Source organism: Coregonus clupeaformis, unplaced genomic scaffold (assembly GCF_020615455.1).
Source record: "Coregonus clupeaformis isolate EN_2021a unplaced genomic scaffold, ASM2061545v1 scaf0994, whole genome shotgun sequence".
Lineage (NCBI taxonomy): Eukaryota > Metazoa > Chordata > Actinopteri > Salmoniformes > Salmonidae > Coregonus > Coregonus clupeaformis.
This window is the reverse complement of record NW_025534448.1, coordinates 55911-61501: the sequence shown is the minus strand read 5'-3', so window position 1 is coordinate 61501 and position 5591 is coordinate 55911.

Genomic DNA, 5591 nt, shown 5'->3' with positions numbered 1-5591 from the left:
TTATCTGTCAATACTCGTTGATGATACAACAGCCATCTCAACGCATAGGCCTGACACCCACCCGCCAATGGTTGAGCGATCGTCTGTAAAATTGAACCCCACGTCTCTGGTGCTGGAATTCTCAACAGACATGGACCCTCAAGATTCCTCACTGATCTTACAGCATGAGTTAATTGCTGAAACCAAAGATTTCTCCCTGCCCATTGATCTTTAATTTTCAAAACCGCCGAATCAAATCCATATGCTTTCCATTTAGCGTCTCTTTTCCCTACTGAGCGGGATTGATCAGATGTATCTTCTGATGTTAAGTTGAACCCAAAAAACCCATCCTGTTCTTCCATGATATTATCATATACTATTTCAGATGACCCTATATTGTTTTCAATGACTACTTGCTGAGTCATTTCAGTTACATCGTTTACTTTTAGAAAAGTTGTTGTTGGTGTCGGTATCATACCTCCTACATTTGTTATTGCCGTCATACCCTTAAATCTTTTCAAAGTTATTTAGTTGATGTTTTTTGTTCTAAAATTGGTACTGGCACTATCGGTTCCCTTGTAATCGAATGCGATATATTTATGGCTTTACCAACTGTCAATGTTGAAAGAGTTAAATTGCTTCCCATTGTTGTTCTAACAGACTGACGTGTTGGTGTTATTGTTGTTACTTCATTCCTAGTTTTCGTAACGTTTTGGTCTGACTTTTCTCCTAACTGGTCTAGGCCTATTTTGTCCAATCGAATCACTAGCTTCTCCTTTAACCGAGTTGCCCTTGGTGATCTCTGCTGCTTCACATCCCACTGAAATATTCCCTGTTGCTTCTGGGACGTATTGGAAATCAATTTCCCCAAATCCTCCTTCCTTTCCATCCCCTGCATAGTCATCTCTGGCATAATCAGAAGTGTCATCATTATCAACGTTAATCCCAACATTGACAATCTCTCCCTATTCCTGTTCTCCCCTATCTCCATCTTCTCTCTCTCGCGTGGCACCTCTTCTGTAGGCGCTTTAACACAATGTGACAAATGATACCACGTAGGAGACCCCTTAACCTGGACAGCTGTTCCAGTACTACGAACCACTTCAAATGGTCCGTCACGACGTTCGTTATACCACTTCCTCCTGAATACCTTTACGAATACTTTGTCTCCCGGTTGTACTGTATTCCTCTTATCCTCCTCAGGCGCCTTCTGCACCTCTTCTTGTCTTTGCCTGTCAGAAACATATGTGGACAACTTTTTGTGAAAATTGGCCATATATGTAACGTACGCTCTCATTTCATCTTCCAACAGGTCCAAGCTTGGACCCTTTCCGCTTGTTCGCAAAACAAGGCGTTGGCATCCTTCTTCCTGTTACCAACTCATGGGGTGTCATACGTAGATCACGTAACTCACTTGAGCGACACACCATTAGTGCTAAAGGAAGCGCCGCTATCCAGTTTAGACCTGTATGTTGACAAATCTTCACAATGCGGTTCTTCAAGACACCGTTCATTCTTTCACACATCCCCCTGACTTTGTGGGTGATAAACTGCTCCAAGACGTTGCTTAATTCCCAATTTTTGCAACATCAATTTTACTGATTTATCCACAAATTATCTTCCATTGTCTGAGGATATTCGATCGGGTAATCCCCACCTGCTTATGACCTCTTTACATAAGAACTTGGCAACTGACTGAGCATCCTTACGCTTGGTTGGACAAGCTTCCGTCCATCGTGAAAATCTATCTACAACCACCAACATGTATCTTTTCCCATCAACTGGTTTTATCATATCAACAAAGTCAATGACCAACTCACGCATAGGACCCCTGGGTGTATGAATGTAACCTGGATGAACAGGTATCCCTCTTCGAACATTATTTTTAAGACAGATAGTGCATCTTCCTATCAAATAATCAATTTGTTCAAACAAATATGGAGCCCAAAAACCATATTCCTTTGTGATCTTTCTGTGAACCTCCCCCTCGCAACATGAGCTAAGCCATGTGCTTCTTGAATCATCAGACCTAGAAGGTCTAGAGGCGCTACTATCAACCCCCTCATGGTTTCTCCACAGACCAGTAGCATCTTTGACCGCTCCTCGGTCTAGCCATAGCTGTTTGTCGATCATAGAAGCAGCTTCTTGCATCAAAATTACATCTCGAAGCGTAATTTTGTCTTCCAAGTCCACTACATGAGTGACCAGAAAAACTTTCCCCAATTTATCCGCTCCTGCGACGGCTTTTGCAGCTTCATCAGCAGCTTTGTTCCCTTGTGTCACCCTTGACATATCTGTCTTGTGAGCTGCACACTTAGCTATCGCTATCTCTGTAGGCTTCATCATAGCATGCAACAATTTCATGATTTGTGCATGATGTTGTATCGAGAGAACCATCCGATTTCTTGAACCCTCGACCTTTCCATACCGCCTCAAACAAATGACATACACTATGTGCATATGCTGAATCAGTGTATATGGTTACTCGCTTACCTTCCGCTAACAAACATGCTTCTGTTAGCCCCACAAGTTCAGCAAGTTGTGCAGACGCAGGCTGTGGTATTACTTCAGCCTTTTCAACAACAAATCCCGTCCCTCTGCCTCTAACTACTGCATAACCAGCACATAATCTATCCCCCACCCGATAGCAAGACCCATCAGTCCAATACTCCAGGTCTGCCTCACGTAATGGAAAGGCTTGTAAATCTGATCGAAGCCTCGAATATCTCTCTGCCTCTTGGACACAATCATGTGGCTCACCATCCTCGGAAGTTGGTAAACTCTCGGCTGGATTTATTGTATCACATCTCACAAGGGTGACATCCTCCTGCTCTAAGAGTCTATGATAGTCTCTGAGCCTAGGCATTGTCAATGTATACTTCCCATAGTTCAAAAGATTTCTGAGACTATGATGGGTAAGAATTGTCACGGGGTAGCCCATCGTGACCGATGATGCTTTGTCATACATGGAATATACCCCCACCATTGCTCTGTAGCACAGTGGTAACCCTAGTTCTACCTCTGAATAAGCAGTAGAGTAGTAGGAAATAGGCTGAGGATTCGTCCCCATGCCTGTCGGTTGACAAAGAACCGCGCATGCATATCTACCTCCAGTAGAAGTAGACACATATAACAAAAAGTTCTTTGAATAATCTGGTAGTGCAAGTGCAGGTGCCTCCCTGCAACCTCTGTTTGATAGTTTCAAATGCCACATGACCTTCCGGTGTCCAGGAAAGATTGCTATGGAGTTGACCACTCTCAGTACCCCTCACCATAGCCCTCAATGGGGCCATCAAACTAGTATAATCCTCTACCCAAGCGGAGGAATAACCAGCAATACCCAGAAATGTCATCATTTCTCTGACTGTTCTAGGTTTTGGAGCCTTACGAATAGTTTCCACCTGCTTGTCCGAAATGTTTCTGTGGCCATGAGTTATGTTTTGACCTAAATATACAACTTTCTCCTGACAATATTGCAACTTTTTCTGTGACACCTTGTGTCCCTTTTCTGCCAATACCTGTAGTAATTTAATTGAGTCCCTATGACATGTTTCCTTATTTTGTGAGCAAACCATTATATCATCCACGTACTGAATGACAGTGCTCTGCAATATCTGATCTATCCCTACCAAATCTTCCTTCAGTACTTTATTGAAGATATGCGGCGAATGCCGGTACCCCTGTGGCATTCTATTGTACTCATAGCACTGTCCCTTATAGGTGAACCCAAATAAATCCTGACTCTCTACACTAAGTGGAACACTGAAAAATGCTCCACATAAGTCCAGTACTGTAAAATGTGTCGCATCTGGAGGAACTTGAGCTAACAAGGTATGAGGATCTGGCACGTCTGCTGGAAAGTCAATCACTATTTCATTCACTGCTCTCAAATCATGAGCTACCCGATAACTTCCATCTGGTTTTTTTACAGGCCACAAAGGCGTGTTACTCCGAGGGTGTTTTGTTGTCTTTAAAACCCCTGCTGTCGAAAGTCCATCAATTTGTGGTTCAATTCCTTTGATTGCTTCCTCTTTCAATGGATACTGATTTTTCCATGGAGGTTTGGCTCCTGGTCGAAGTTCAACCTTCACAGGTTGAGCTGATTTTACAAGTCCAATATCAGTACTATGTTGAGACCACAACCCTTCTGGAACTTGTTGCAACATCTCCTCTTTCATAGGATCTGAATCAATCTTCATATTGCAAATAGATTCATGTGTCATTCCTACAGCCTGTGGCTCTCCTTGTCCTTGAGCCGAAATCATTATTTTGAGAAATCGTTGATCTTTACTTCTCCAAATCGCCAAATTTTCTTTCGTTGGTCTGAAAGTAAGTTTCTCTGCTTCTGTCATCATTTCTCCCATTTGCTTTTTGCTCATAGCCTTCTGAAACCAACAAGGTAACATGTGGCACACTCTTCTCAATCTCAAATTCTCTATTCAGATAATCATCGGTGTTTATCTTCATAGCTGCTCCTTGTGGTCCTAAAATAATGCAACTTGAGCTAAGTTGAACATTCTTCGGTTGATGACTCAACCATTCCTCTGATTGTGGTTGAGCAGCCTTCTTGAAATACTTAAGCGTACAATGGAATGGATATTCCGGAAGCTTTGCATCCGGCATATTTGCAACAATAAATCTTTCCCATATCTTAGCCTGTTTCATAAAATCTTCACTGAGATTTCCAATCCAGAATACTGAAGACGAATCCATCTCCGTCATCATCGACAACTGGTAAACCCTTTCCTTTGGCATTTCTATCAGACAGCCGTCTGGTGTACATCTGATTGTACAGTTCAACTTACACAAGGCATCTCTTCCCAATAATGCAACAGGTGTATGTTCTGATACCAGTATGGGTATTTTAATTTTGTGATCTTTATAGCAGAGCTCAATTGGTTCCGTAAGAGGAATCAGCTGTTTTACTCCCTCAAATCCGATTGTCCTAACGAGTTCATTGGACATAGGGAGATGTGTAGCATCTTCAGGTCGAACACAGGTGAACGCTGCTCCGCTTATCCGCCATTACTTCCAATGGTCGGTTGTTTATTTTCACCTCAATTGTTGGATCTCTTTCCGATCCTGACGCTACCAGCTGACACCCCCTCGAATCATCTAGGCACCTCTAGAATCCTGGCTCCGACCCCTGTAGGGGTTCACCGGTCCTCCAGATGCTTTTGACTGGCCCCCTGTATCTTCCTCTAACATTCCCTCTAAAGTTTCCTCCCTGACCAATTACACTCACGGGAAAAGTGACCAACATGTCCACAATTATAACACACCTCTGGAGACGGCGGGAAGTATGTCTTAACTCTTCCTCCCCTTTCTAATCCTTCTTGTCCTCTTCCTCTCCAATTCTGTGTCTGTCCAGAAATTGGCTGTGGGTATGAATTAACTGGTGCCGCCATTGGTGGCTGGTACAATTGCGGTTGGAACTGTTCTGGTTGAAGCTGTGGCAGTGCTTGTTGGTTCGGTGCACACGGACTCTGCATCACCAAAGCTTGTTTCTTCTCCTTTTTATTCTCTCCCAGTTGTATTAGATTCAGTTTCCGGAGAGTTTCTTCGTCCTGCTCTTTCTGGTTGAGTTCCTTCTTCCTGTACAGATCCACTTG